General features: G+C 38.6%; 1 protein-coding gene across 2 annotated transcripts in view; it reads left to right on the top strand.

The window, feature by feature from the left end:
• Positions 1–3,497: 3,497 nt before the first annotated feature.
• Positions 3,498–15,603, top strand: part of RFX3 (regulatory factor X3) — a 297,259-nt gene continuing 285,153 nt past the window's right edge. For both annotated transcript variants that reach the window (XM_060100833.1, XM_060100834.1), the window contains exon 1: positions 3,498–3,699. The gene's annotated coding sequence lies outside the window, so the exon portion shown is untranslated. The remainder of the gene's footprint in view (positions 3,700–15,603) is intronic.

Here is a 15,603-nt window from a genome sequence, read left to right on the forward strand (position 1 = left end):
CAGTAGTTATGGCTCACAGGCTCTAGAGCGCAGGTTCAGTAGTTGTGGCGCACAGGCTTAGTTGCTCCGTGGCATGTGGATCTTCCCGGACCAGGGCTTGAACCCGTGTCCCTTGCACTGGCAGGTGGATTCTTAACCACTGCGCCACCAGGGAAGTCCCAATTCATTAATTTTTAAAATTCTCATACATACAATTTTTTGGAAGTAAATCTATCACGTAACAGTATTTTATCTTTCTGTATGCAGCTTTTCCTTTTATAAGCATTAATGTTAAAGTAATGTATTAGTTCTTGATTATGCACTAGATATCAATAGGAGGAAATAACCTAATAGATAATATTGAAGAGGAAATTTACCCTTGAGAATGTACTAAAGTAATTTATAAAGTATATAATCCACACATAATCAGGGCTTCCTATTTTTCAAGTGGTTCAGATACAAATGTGTTAATCGATGTCTCTGCCATTCACTCCAAGCAGAGAGCAAAAACAATCCAAGTTCGAAGGACACAGCATTTTAAGTTCACAGATATTGACTGTGAGCATTTTACAGACAGGAACTGTGTCTGGCCCATTTTAGATACTGGACAAATAATAATTGCATTGGCAGTTTATTGAATTTGTCAAGCAATGTAAGATATTTTTTGGTTAGGTACTTTTTGAGTCCAGTGTGTTATCACTGTAACAGGTGATAAAATGTTAGACACACTGCTGGGTCTTTTCTGTGACTTAACAAATAATTTATTTCTGAAATATATGTACAACATATGTGGAGATGCAACTGTAAATGACCACAACAGAGATCTTATCAAAAATGACTATAGGCAAAGGGATTTCTGGGACCTTTCATAACTAGTTATAACACAAAACATGCACATATAATTGTTTCCAAATCTACGCTTGAATTGGTAGCTTGGTTATTTGATTCGGTGTGATGGTAACATTGAAAAATTCATATTATAGTAACCTCACTATGATTAGAATACTATCAATTATCCTAAAACAGGGAGAAATATTCTAAATCCTAACTTTTAAAGAACTCACTTAAAATACTTATTTATAACTAACTCAGAAAAAGGCCAAATGAGGACGTAGGTAGAAAAAAAAAAAGTCTCTAAGCAGCTTCAAACCGATGTTACAATGTCCTCGCACAAAGGTCACACACTTTTTCTAAAGGAGAGTTCCTCAAAGGACTCTTGAGATACAGCTTTTCATTGTGTGGTTTTCTTGCCTGCAGATTATGAGCAGTAAATTAAAAGGGTGGGGAGGATAATAGAACTATGCTCACTAACAGCAGTAAGAAGCAACAGCTGACAAGTGAGGGAAGGGATGGGCAAACTATAACAGACAATAGAACTAAAAAAGCAAAGCTATTCAGAGCTGTGTAGGGTGAGCAAACAGCCCCGCACACCATTACAGGAATAGAGGACTTTATCTGTAAATGTAATTAAATGAATATTCATAATGACTACCAGTTTTTATACAGCTGGAATGCATACTTTATTTCCCATGTGTATGTGGAAACTATTATTCTAAATCTGAAGAGTTTTAACTGCTGTTGGTCACCACACTGTCGTCTGTCTCGGACTGGAAGGGCCTACTGCCATGGTGCGCCATGAAACCTTTCCGTTTTAGCACTGTGCTCCACACGGTTCACTATTACGTTGTAACACATTATTATAAGAACCTCTATAACTCATTATGATATTACCAAAGGCCACATTGCTTTCTTGAATCTATTGTTTAACTAGCTGGTTCCTAAAATACCCCTCTAATACTCCCATGATACAGAGCCGTAAAATACAATCACTGACGTTTAAGACTCTGTGCCTTCTCCGAAATGAGAGTATTATGTATCTAATAGTGGTGTCGTGAGGATTAAATGAGATAATGTACGTAAAACACTAAGCACAATGTCTAGGGCAGTAAAAGACCTCAGGAACGGTGGCTATTCTTATTTCAGCAAGCCCCAAACCCCTATTTTGCAGGTGCAAAAATTAAGCCTCAAGAGGAGAACTGATTTCCTAATGCTCTAATATCCAAGTTATTGTCCCGGATAAGCAGCTTAGCTGCGTGTGTTGGTTTGGAATATTGACAGGGCCTGGGGGCATGTTCCTGCAGGACTCCGGTCTGCAGAGAACTGGGCGAGTATGTTTGAACCGTGAGGCATTCGATACCAACGGGTGTTCGAGATAGCCAGTTGTGTGCTAACAACATCCATCACCAATGTTAACCCATTCGTCTATCTCAATACACCCGGAAGCAGCAAGACCCTCAGATACAGCAGGTTGTTAGGTAACCGGGGACCAGGACGAGGCCAAGTAATAGGACACGGGGGTGAGGGTGTCCTATTTCACATCCTGGTTTCGTCAACTTTAAATAGGGACGAGCACTTCACACGAGGGCTGAAGATGACGGGAACTAGGAACTAACTGGGTGCTATGTCAGACAGGTGTAAGTTACCCCACCTCCCAACGCCTTTCCCGGAAGGGGACCGCCATGCGTTTTCGAGTCCCCGGAGAGGGCAATTTCTTGCTCCTTAGTAGCGCTTACTCCCCGCCCTGTAGATAGGGAGTCAGGACTTCGCCTCTTCGCTCCGGAGTGAGGGCCGAAAAAGCTCGGACCTTCCCGGTGCGCGCCACGCCGCGGCGGGACCGCGTGAGGCCTGCGCGCTGCCCATACGCGCCCCGCGCTCGCCTGCTCTAAGATGGCGGCGGAGGCAGCACGCTCACACCCCGCTGCCCGCCCGCCTCCGAATCGCGGCCTCAGGAGGCGGGAGCGGGCAGGGACGCGGAAAGCGGGAGCGCAAAGGCGGCGCGGACCGTCCAATCCAGCACGTTCCCCGCCGCCATGAAGCGCCTCGGCATGCTAGAAGCCCAAGACGACTACGACCGGGAACACCGCCGGCGCCTCAGAAACGGGGCGGATGGGGGGCGGGGGCAAGGGGAAAAGGAAAAAAGAAAAAAAAGAGAGCGGCGGCACATCCGGGACCCTCCGCCGCCCCGCCGCCCCGCCCCGGAAATGACGTTTCCATCGGAGGCGGGGCCACTCTTCAAAGTGGATTCTTCCTCAGCTGTAGCTGGTCGTTTACACAGGTGTCTGGAATCGCCCTCGACGCCCCGTCTCATGGGTTAGCTGTTACCCTTTCCCGGCTCTGAGGCTTTTGGGCACTAAGCTGGTTGCAGCAACTGGCAGTTCTCGTTTCACAGAAAGTATACCTCGCACCACGGCCCTAAATTCCTCCTCCAGCCTCGCCAGGGCGTGTAGTACCGCACCTCCGAGGGGACCCTGGTGTGACCTCAGCCCCTGCCAAACTTTGCGCGTCTCTTCGGAACCCTTCCTCGGAACCCCGGCCTCGGGCCCAGCCCAACCCGGTTCGGGGGCTGTCAGTCACGGCACTCAGCCCGCCCCTTCCGGCCGCTAGCCGGGCCCGCCTCCTCCCCTCTTCCCTCCCCCACCCCTCCCCGTGTGAGTGTCTCCCTCTCCCTCTCGCTCCCTCTCTCTCTCCCTCTCTCTCTCTTTTGTGAGTTATAGCAACCGTTGCCTTGTGAATCAAGCGCCATAGTCACCGTAGTCCTGGCGACTGTTACCCATCAACAACAACTACTCCTCTCCTCCTCCTCCTCCTCTTCCTCCTCCTCCTCCCCACCACCACCATCTCCATCACCCACCAACAACACCACAATAATCCACAGCCAAGGTGAATATTCTTCGGTCTCTACATGTGTGTGGGAGCGTGTGGATGCGTGTGAACGCGTGTGTCCGTGCGTGTGTGTGTGTGTCCGTGTGTGCGAGCCGAGTGTGGCTGTGCGGGGGGGTCTCACTCCTGACACCGGGGCTGCAGCTGTGGCGCCGCTGCCGAGGGGTTCCGTCCCCCGGGCTTGTTTACAATGGACCGTGCGCGCTGCGGCTGGGTCGGGGGTGTGGGCGCCGCGCCGCCCGCCCGCCGGCCCCGGCCCTCCGCGGCCGCGCTTCAGGGATGGAGCGGGAGCTCGGGGGGCTGCGAGCCGAGCGGGAGAGGGAGCCACAGTTTTGCGTTGCGGACGGTGGAGCTCTTCCTTAGGTCTGGGTCTGAGGAGGAGGGTCAGGTGAAGAGATAAGGTTTTTTTTCTTTCTTTCTTTCAATTTTCTTCTTTTTCAAAGCTGCTTGGTTCCTGTTTCTTTCAAAACCGAAATAGACAAGAGTGTGCAAGGGGGGACCCACGAGGTGGTGTTTTGTTGTTGTTGTTCACTTGTGGGGCCTTGTTATGGGTTTTGTTATTTTTATCCTCGTACATCGGTGAACTTTTCCCACTGCCTCTTGCCTTCATTTTTGCCCCTCTTTGCCTTGTGCTTAATGAGCTGCTCTTCTTTTACCATCATCACCTGCATGGTTTTCTTTTTTCTCTTTTAAAACTGTGTTTTCTTTGTGCTGCAAACAATCTTAATATCCATTCGGCACTCTTCCCTCCCCCTCTTTCTTCTCCCCCCACACCCCTTTGCACACACACTGAAACCAGGGGCCTCTTCGCTGGGTTCTTTGCTGCATTGGGAAAGAGATCTTTTTTTTAAAAAGTCTCTCTCCTCTCTCTTTCTCGGTGTGTGTGTGTGTGTGTGTCTGTGTGTCTGTGTGTGTGTGTGATTTAAACCGGATGCAGGGCATCTGTGATACTTGGGTTAGTAGTTATTGACAGTGCTTTATCCTTCATGTGGAGATGGGAGGGGTACGAGTGAGGTTCCATTTCACTTTGATGAACCTCCTTCCCCACAGTGGAGTGTTAACAGTTTTCATTGTGGTTATGAGACTGTGTGTGACAGACAGGGAAAGGACGTAAGGAAGCTTTGTGAGAATTCAGTTTACAGTGTTATTTGTGACAGTTATGGTACTTTAAAGAGTTTTTTTTTTTTTAAATCTTCTCTGTTCGTTTTCCTTTGAGAGTTGAAATTGAAGTCAAGTTGTTCATAAAGAATGTATGAAGCTTCTCAACTTGAAACGTGTGTATATTTCACTTTCTTTGTGGTTGTTAAGATCTAGGCATGTGTGTTCTTAACATAGTCTTTTAAATTTATTTTTTGGTTTTCTTTGGACAGTGACTTAAACCTGCTGAAGAGAGAGAACTCTTTCCTTTTTTGGTCTTTGCTTCAAAACTGTATTTTTCTCTGTAGATTTGAATACTTATCAGTCCTCAAGTTATAGGCTCTTAGAGGTAACCCAGTTTTACAGGTCCTGTGAATTTGTTCATTTCTCAGTGTAATGTTTAATTAATTAGTAAAGGGTTTTGATAATGAATGTGTGTTAAAACAAATATAGTGTACTGTTTATTCGCACAAATTGAAGTTTCCAATTTGGAATTTTTAAATGCTTATTTAAATAGTCTTCTTTCTGACAGCAAACATATATTGATTTACCTGACAGAGCAGCCTGTGAATAATATGACAGTATTAATTATTCTCCAGAATGTCAGTGAGCAGGTTGGGTAATTGTAATGCTATTAAGGCTAATACTTTGTAAAATAAGAGTTAGGTTTAAAAAAAAATCTTTTCTTTTTAAAAATCCATTTCCTGTGATTGCTATTTTAAATGAGGGTGATGTTTGTTCTGAAAGAAGTCTTTCTAAGAGTACTCAAATTTCTTTATATTTGCCCTCCCCCCTCCCCAACCTGGGTTTCTTGCAAATCTCTAATACTAACCTGTATTTTTTTTTTCTGTTCAGATGAGTGTCAAATGCCTGAACACTTTTGGATGGTGAAGTTCCTGGGTCCTATAAACTCTCTGAAGTTAATAGGAGTTTTGCTGTCTTGAGACAGTTTCAGACCTTATTCCATTTACATAATGCATTTTCAGTCGAGTATTATATGCTATAATTTTATGTTTTAATATTTTTACTTGCAGTGTCCAAGAATTTTTTTTCAGGCATTTCACTCATTACGACTATCTCAGGTTTTCTATAATTCAGATTTTCATTCACAAGGTGATTTGAGAGCAGAACTTAAATTGAATTCTATTACCTATTCATTTTTAAAAGCACATATGTGATATAAAAGTTGCTGCTAGACATGCTTTGGACTCAAGTGTGTCAATATTATTCATACGGATTAAGTAAATAATAGCCAGAAGTACTAACAAATGATAAATTTAAAAATTTAACACACTGATAAATGCTTAGTAACAATTTTTTTCTGAGACATTTTTCCTAGGAGGGACTATATTATGTATTTGTATTCTCTTGTGTTTGTTTTTAGACTAAAAAATGAACTCGGAAAAGTGTCCAAACTTTAAAACTAAAATTATGAAATAGGAGTTACTTGTAACTTGTTTTGAATAGCTGAATATCTGTGATTCACTTGATGTCATAATGCCTATCTCAGTCTTTTTATATTATTGTGCCTATGAATTGCATTAAATGGTATATAGGCATATTTATGTAGTACATTTAAATGTATAACAGTAAACTAAAATGCATTTCTAAAATGCGTCATTTCACAATGTTTTCCTTATATGGGGTAGTTATGCCTAATTTAAAAAACAGTATATTATTCCTCTGGTATTCAAATAGTCTTGTACTCTACTTAGGTACTCAAATAAAAGGTTTATAGTTTATAAGTACTGAAATAAAAAATTTATAGTTTATAAATTTAATATACTTAGATGCTAAACAAAACAATTTTAAAATCAGAAACAAATTTAATGGTAAAAAAATTACCATTATTAGCAATTAAAAATGAATTGTAAAATCAAGATAGATTTAATCTATTATTTAAAGGATGATATGTGTTACTTTTTGGTAACATGTTTCATTTTTCTTGAGAAAGTTGATGTTTTATGTGCTTTCCTCTAAACTGTCAACTGAAGAAATCAGTAGGTGGAGTATGATCTTTGTGTCTCAGATTTTATAGTGTGTGTGTGTGTGTGTGTGTGTGTGTGTTTAAAAGAGAAGATATAGCATCAGATATGTGGGAAGAGTTAAAAAAATTTTTTTTCTTAACAGTGTGGTAGGAATGTTACTTTGTTTTTTTATTTCTAGTGAGCCTGTGTTACAAGAAATGAGAATACCAAACAAGGAGGCTTTCAAATTACAAAAGAGTCTTGGAAGACATAAACCTTTAAATTATGAAAAGTCTGCTATTTTTTTTGCTTGCTTTGTTTTTAATGCTGAGCATTAGGCTAAAAATCCTCTACTTCTAGTTACTTTAAAAATAAGCACTTAGTTTCCCTAATGGAATCCTTTGCATTTAACTCTTTGGTATGGCTTCCCAGTGCCTGTTGCAAAACAGATTTTAAATTCCTCTCTGTTCGCAGGTGCATAGTGTTCCCATATTTTGGAAATCCAAGATTAAGTGGATTTAACTAAATCTAGCTTTGTTAGGGACAGATGGCTGCTTTAAACAGGTGTCACTTTCATTTCTAGTGCATTGTGTTGGGACTTCCACCGTTCACAAAAGGGCTATCTAAAGCAGGTGGCATCCTTTGCTTTTGTCCTTAGTAAAATATACTTTTGGAGTTAATTATTTTCCTAGGAAGAGTTTTTTTTTTTAAAGTAAAAGTTTTGAACTATTCAAATTGATTCCTAATTTAATTAGCATAACTTTTATTTTTGAATATCATTCTAGTTTTGGGCTGTGTAAGTTGCAGATCCTTTCAGAAAACACTTCAAATTCTTTAAAGCAGTGATAAATTCCCTTTGAATCCAGAAAAGTACTCAGGAGCACTTTCCACAATTAGTCAATTTATCTGAAGCAAAAAGCCAAGGCAGATTTGAATAAAGTGAAATTTGGTTAACATGACAAGTTAACTTTTGCCATCCCATACTTGAATTTTTTGGGGGGCAGCATTATTTTAATTTAAATGATAAATGTTGAGAACCAGTGTTGTTTTTGTTGGTTATTTTAAATATTTTCAACTGAAAACATTTTCCTTATCTACTTCAATTGTTACTATAAAGTTTTTAGTGCTATTTTTAAGTGAAAATTGTTTTCAAGCATTAGTGTTTAAAAATATGTACTGGAGTAAATAAAAGAGTATCAAACTATTGATTTTTAAGGTTCATTTTTACTCGGATTCTATCCTTTTTTGGTGGAAATTTTATACATCTTACAACAGATGCACCAGAGGGTGCTGTGCTGTTTGCAACAACAGATTATTATCACTAAGAATGTGAACTGATTAGAACTTTTATTTAAAGAAAAAAAATTTAATTACATATGCATTCAAGCATATAATAGCCTTATTTCTATGGAGTTTCAATTTAATATACTGTCTTAATTGGCAGCTTTTCATCAAAGCCTATCTTTATGTGTACTAATATATATTAGCACAGCATAAAAGAATATCAAGATTGATATCTTTGGCATAATCTGAATGTCAGCATTCGTCCTGTAGGCATATACATTTATCATCTTCTTATGCAGTTATTTTAATCTGTATCTAAAAAATTTAGTTTAACTTGAAAATCATACTGTTTTGGCAGTATGGCTTTGTACTCCATAAATTTGGCATTGTTGCACATATCAGTATATTGTATATCCTTACAACATTTATATATGGCATAATTAGTGGTATGCTTTTTATGGTATAATCTAAAACTCTCTCAAAAGTATAAATGGTAATAATAGTTATCAGGCTAATTAAGTCAACAACAATAATAACAGAAATTGGAGAATTTGGTCCCCACTTCATGCTGTTAGAATAGTCTGGTTTGAATATTTAACTTGGCTTTATTAATGGAAAAGTTTTAGATTCTCCACTTTCCTCTGTGCCTTATACTTCTAAACTGGAAGTGATCGAATATTTGTTCATGGAGATTTTTATTTTTAGGAGAACTATTGAATTCACTCTTTTGGGTTCTTCTTGCATCATTGACTTGACTTCCTCAGCAGTACAAGTATACTCTAAAAGACAAATACTGAAGCAGTGGTAGTCAGTATCTGCCTCAAGTAAGCTTAGAAAGATATAGTTATATCAAATAAACTTTTTTTCCCTCTAGATAATGGGTTTATGTATACTGTTGTCCCACATTTAAGTACAATCAGCAAAATATGATATTTTTTAAAAGTACCTTTATAAGACATGCCACAAAGAATCCAAAACATCAATAGAGAATAATAATATTTTTAAGTATTAGTCTTGCTAAAATAGGTTAGGCATTTTTCCTTAAAAATGTGATCCTACCAATTCATTAACATAAACTAATTAATTTATGCCACTAAGAATTTAAAGTATATGACATTGTTTCAAAACCTTTATATTTGACATTTTATATATCACATCAAACTACAAGATGTATTTAATGAAAATGAATGAGTTAAAAAATTGGAATGTATTTAGAGTATCAAGTAGGTATGTGTTTTGGTTTTTAAGTAGATTGAGGATAAGTATATTGGTTAAAAACACAGGCTTTGGACTCAGATTTCAGATAATCTTATTAGCTATGGAACCTTGGACAGGTTGTTTAGCTTCATTTAGCCTCAGTTTTCTCATCTGAAAAATAGATCAGCCTTAATCTGCCTTATGGAGTTTTGTGAAGAGTAAAGGAGCTAATTCATGTAATGTGCTTTGCTCAGTATTTGACATGGAATACATGCTCAATACATGTTGGTTCTTAGGGAGTACTGAGAAGATACCCAGTCTAATTTTTTTGCTATCTAAGAATCCTTTTAATACACTTCTGACCATCTACTTCCCAGTGGGTCCTAAGTTTTGAAAGATTTTGCCCACTGAACTACACTCATTAAATAATTATTCCCTCTTCTACCCTTTTAAAAATAAAAGACATGAAGCTATCAACTGTAGGTTTGGATTATCATTTGATAACCAGTCTTGTTATTACACTGAATTAATAGGGTGCTAGCCCAAAGTTATGTTTTAGTTTTACTTTGCAGCCTTATTGTAACAGATACTTTTTATGTTTGGATAACTCTCCTGGTCTAGGGATCTCAGACTGAGAATTAATGATGTAACATTTCATAAACTCTTAACACTTCCCATTGTCCATTTCATTGTCCAATTGATATTTTCCTTTTCACATCTATTATACATGAATTCATTTGAAAACATTTTGAGACCTATTTATAAACTTTTTACAAAATGCAGTCATTAATATATAATAATGACAATAGTTGTATAAAGATGAGTTCATCAAGGAATTATTCCAATTTATATGCACTGCTTAGAATCGTTATTTTACTAACAGTAGAAAAATGTGAGGTCACCGTTTGTTTACCTGGAGCAATAAGTAATTTTAGAAGAATTTGCCAACCCCAATCTTGAGGTATAAAGTAACCTCAAGAATGTTATTCAGTAAAACATATAATATGAAATAATAGTGGAAAAATAACGCCTTTGGTTCCCTTTGTTAGGGCATTAAAGATGTTGAAAGAATCATTTTAGTTGACTGCTATATCTGAAGTTACTATTCAGTAATTTGCTATATTTCTATTTGTCTAAGCATTTTGACTAAGAATGAAATGTTTTTCTCATTTTACAGTGATCTAAATAGCCCGATCTTTCTCAAAGTGGAAATGTGGTTTATACGTTACAATTGAAAATTTATCTGATACCGTGTGTCATCTTTTTTGCTGAAGCATTGTGTATTGTACAGGCTTTTTGTCTGTCTCCCTCATCTTACCTGCTCCCATCCTCCTACTCCTGTTAAATGTTCAATTATATGATTCCTTTTACATTATTTTTATAGATAATTAGTCCCAACATAAAAAGTATGCAGACTCTCAGCTCAGCCATCTCCTCTGCTTCCTTTCTCCAGTGAATCTGACACACATTTTAAAGGGAACTTTTGGAAAAAGGCTAGGAAATGTGACTTATTAGGTGGTAAGGTTATATATCATTCTTACCGTTTTTAATCATCCATTATCTTTTTACAATTTCTATCCATCTGACTGCCCTCATGAACAAATACATATCCTTGTTCCACTAATGATGTAACCTGAGCATAATTATGCTCCATGAGTTTCCCTTCCTAGCCCCGTCTATGTATTGGCCTCTGGCTGAGCACTTTAGGTTAAATCTCTTGTCTAGTCTCAAAATATTGTGTTTGCGCAGTCACATGTGCCTGCCCATTGCTGACTTTTAACTCCTGGATTCTTCTTTCTCACTACTTTTATTAGAAGCTGTAATACCCAGTCAGTATTGCTTGCCTTTACTTTACAGTGCCTGGTCAAGATTACGAGAGGTCTTCCTGTTTAGGCAAAAATGGGCAATGGATAATAGGAGCTGAGCCCAGGAAAGCTAAGAGTGAGGCAGCTGGCCTGAAAATGAAAGTACATTAGTTGGTGAGAGGAGACCTAAATTGAGAGGTGATGTGGAAGGAGAAAAGAGAGAGAGGGTGACTAGGCTAAGAAATAAAGGTCTTCAAAAGTGCCAGCCAAAGAAGAGTAAAGAGGAGGAAAAAAAGCTTCTGTTCTGGTACTCAGTCTGCCACTAAGTGAAAAGCCTTAAGCTGGTCACTTAAACCTCCTAGGTCTCAGTTTCTCCATTTGTAAAATGAAGCAGTAGTGCTATGTGATCGCTAAAGCCCTTTCCAGCACTAATAGTCTATGATTCCGTGGTGAGATTGGTGTGGAAAAAGGGAAACATGCCAATAACATGGAGCCTGGAATTGGTGTTTCCTTCACTGATGGCATTTTGCTTGCCTATTGTTTCTTCTGCTAAGAACAACAAAGAAAGAAAACCCAGAGCCTGGGTCTAGCATAATGGCCATACCTATGTCACAGTCAGAAGCTTCCACCATTTGAGTGGCCCCTGTAGGGAGCTATGGCCAAGTGCCCTGATGTTCTCACCCACAGAGGAATTAGCTGAGTCTCACAGCTTGAGCTCCTGCTGCGCCAGCTCCTCTATGTCTGTGTGCCAGACAAGTGTCTGACAGTTGGGGCTCCTGCCTGTTGCTCCCCAATGAGGTATTTAAAACAGGACATAATTTCCCAAGTATGTGGATAGGCAAATTAACAGAGAAAGCGGGGTGGGGTGGTGAGGAACCCAAGCGTCTGCGAGTTCTCGCTCGCTCGCTCTCTGTCTGCCTCTCTCATTAGAAGCAAGAAAAATTAATTTAATTTCTGTTTATCTCATTTTTCAACATTTCTTCCCCAGTTATTAAAGCCTTGACTTTTTTCTTCCCTTCATGCTATTCAGCTAGTTTTGAAAAGAGCTAAAATCCTGTCAAGGAGTCGGGCAAATTCTGAGGGCTTTTGGACTACTTTGGGACCCTGCTGTGGGGAGCATTGCCATCTTCCACACTAGTATTCTTTTGTAGTTTTCCATTGGCAATAATTGCTGCTTTTCATTTTTCTGAATATTGTTTATACTTGGATAGCATTTTTAAAATTTAGGTTTGGTGGCAGAAAAATTGTGTCTTTTGGTCAAGAGATATGCATTTTCATAACTTAAAAAAATTTTTATTGGAGTATAGTTGATTTACAATGATGTGTTACTTTCAGGTATACTGTAGAGTGAATCACTTATACATATATCCACTCTTTTTTTAGATTCTTTTCCCATATAGGTCATTACAGAGTATTGAGTAGAGTTCCCTGTGCTGTACAGCAGGTCGTTATTAGTTATCTGTTTTGTATATAGTAGTGTGTATATGTCAATCCCAATCTCCCGATTTACCCCCGCCCCCTTTTCCCCACTGGTAACCATAAGTTTGTTTTCTACATTGGTGGCTCTATTTCTGTTTTGTAAATGAGTTCATTTGTACCATTGTTTTTAGATTCCACATATAAGCAATATCTTGTGGTATTTGTCTTTCTCTGTCTGACTTACTTTGCTCAGTACTTTAATGTTAATTTGACAAGTGCACTTACAAGATTTTAGAGGATTGCATGCTGTGAAAGGAAGTGTTTTTGCATTAGTTCAAGATAAGTCTTATATTCTGCTCTATCTCACCTCACCTCTTTTACCAGTTTAATAAGGAGTGTATGAAAGATTAATAGTTGTAATTGTTGCTTTTAAAATTATTTTTGAATGCTATTTTTATTGATAGAATCGTATTCAAATTTCTGAACTACAGATCTGAATGATTGATGGCTTTATACATTTCGGTATAAAACTATCATCCTTAAAAATGCATCTGGCCCTCTTCAGTCTCAATCAGCATAGTTTATCTTAATGTGCAAAACCATTTTAGAAACCCTTTGCTAGTCACTTAAATTTCTTTCTTCCATGCTTTAGTTTTGGGGGTGGTGAGGGAGGGTTGCTGGAGAGGGGCAGGAAGAGGGAGATACATTTAGAAATCATATCCTGTTTCCATTGTTGAATACTCGTGCATTGCATACTCTACCCAGTTTGTTTTCCTGGACTGTGACGTTTTGGTGGAAATAGAGGTTGGGGTGGGGATTGCAGGGCATGGGGAGGGGAGAAACAGAAATGACTCAGGTGATCCAGTATGTCTTCCAGATCTATTTCCTTTCCTGTTGTAGTATTATGCAGAGTACACACACTTTTGTGAGGATAGGCATTTTATTACTTCATATTTGTCTGTGATTCCTTTTCTCCTAAAGATTGACTATATCTGTATATGTCTATCCCTTAGTATATTGGTGTGCAATAATATCTTTCTCTTTTAAAGAGCCTATATTGTGATTTAGTCATGCACAGATTTAGAAAGGTAGAAGACAGTAGTGAGAAAATCTAGTTTGTGTGCTAGATAACAGAAATGATGCTTTAAATCCACCTCTCTACATTTTGCTTTGGGTGGATTGTTTTGTGGATATATTTTTTTGCAATAGAACTTAGGTTTTTCCCCTATTCCTATTGAGGCTGACATTTTAAAGAACCAAAGAGTGTAATCTGTCACATCAGGCTTTCACTGATTGACATCTGGTTATATCTGATGACAATCTTGGAGATGAGTTTTAATGAAGTGTCAGCATAAGGGTCATTAAAAAAAACACGTGAAAAGATATATTAGTGATCTGAAAATCACTTTTACCATCTTAAATATACAATATGCTTTTTTTTTTTTTTTTTTGCGGTACGCGGGCCTCTCACTGTTGTGGCCTCTCCCGTTTTGGAGCACAGGCTCCGGATGCGCAAGCTCCGCTCACGGGCCCAGCCGCTCTGCGGCGGCATATGGGATCCTCCCGGACCGGGGCACGAACCCGTGTCCCCTACATCGGCAGGCGGACTCCCAACCACTGCGCCACCAGGGAAGCCCACAATATGCATATTTTGATGTGCCACGATGAAAGCCCAACATGAAATATTGATATACAGGCACCAGATAAAGTTAGATTCTTTGTTTCGATCATGTGACATAATCGCATGCTTCTAAAGGACATTTCAAAACATGTTTTGTTTAAAACGTCACTTTATATTTTTAGAGTGTACTTATATTAAGAAAAATGGATTTTATCTTACAGTGTTTTGTGTATATGTGTGTGTTTGTGCATACACCTTTAGAAAGTCATTTTAATTGGTACTTCAGAACTTCTGTCAACACTGCTTTTGCTCACTGGTTTCCACATTCTACATATCTAGGAACTGCTCCAGTGCTATTTTGTTGAGGCAAAGAAAATTAGGGGAAATGTTTGACTTAAGTTCTTTGAATGACCTTCCTGTGATTTGGGGAACGATTTTTAATGGTGCCTCACATTATATGGAGATATTTAGAGGCTACCTTTAGTTAACAAAGGTCATGAACGCTGTAATTGAATTAAGTTATTAAAGGCAAAAATTGTCATTCTCATTATAGTAGGTTAAGATATTGTGCTGCTGGATCAACATTTGATCTATGCTTTTATTTTTAGAAGTCTGCCGAGTTTTGAAATTTAAAACCTTTAAAATAATGTTGAATGAGTGGAGCTGTATAATAGATGTGGATTTATATTTCACCAGAGGTTTGAGAGCCATATGGTTTGGAAGTAAGTGGGTTTTATCTTTGAAATTGGGAGGTGATGTATTTTAATATTTTGATTGGGTTAGATTTACTTGAGTATTTACTGGTCTTGTTAGAAATGCCAGTGACCATGGAATGGAGATGAAGATCAAAGTCATTTGTGGGAGGAGGTCATTATAGTGATCCTGATACGTTACTCACCTGCAGTCATGCTGTCCTTGATAAACTTTAAAATAAAGGCATCTTTCTTGGATAATATAAACCTCTCTATGATATTGCATTTTTGTTAATTTACACAGCTGTCTGGAATTTCCTAAATCCTGTAGCACAGTCTTGTGTAATGCATTGTCCGTGAGCTTTGGAAGCTCCAGCTTACCCTTTGGTTTACAAACCTTAGAAAGAATGCTAATAGATGACACCGCATGCCTAGAACAACACCTTAATCTGAAGGAATGGGGTAAGGTGAGGGTAAATTGGGGCAGGATCATATAGTTGGAAAAATCAGAGTACGAATAATGGTTAGTACAGTGTAGAGAAAAAGAAGGGTGATGTTAGGGTCTACATAAGAAATTCAGTTTGCCATATTAAGCATACTTAGTAATATTACCACTACAGTTAATAACATTATTTCTAATATTTTATTCAAAAACGTTCTAGCAGAGACATAAGAAATAATTGGATATGTTAGTCTATAAGCTTGTAGTTTTACATCATTGTTCTTTAACTTTACTTTTGAATGAGGAATTAAAGGATTTATATCAATGTGTATTTAGTGCC

Source organism: Mesoplodon densirostris, chromosome 6 (genome assembly GCF_025265405.1).
Source record: "Mesoplodon densirostris isolate mMesDen1 chromosome 6, mMesDen1 primary haplotype, whole genome shotgun sequence".
Lineage (NCBI taxonomy): Eukaryota > Metazoa > Chordata > Mammalia > Artiodactyla > Ziphiidae > Mesoplodon > Mesoplodon densirostris.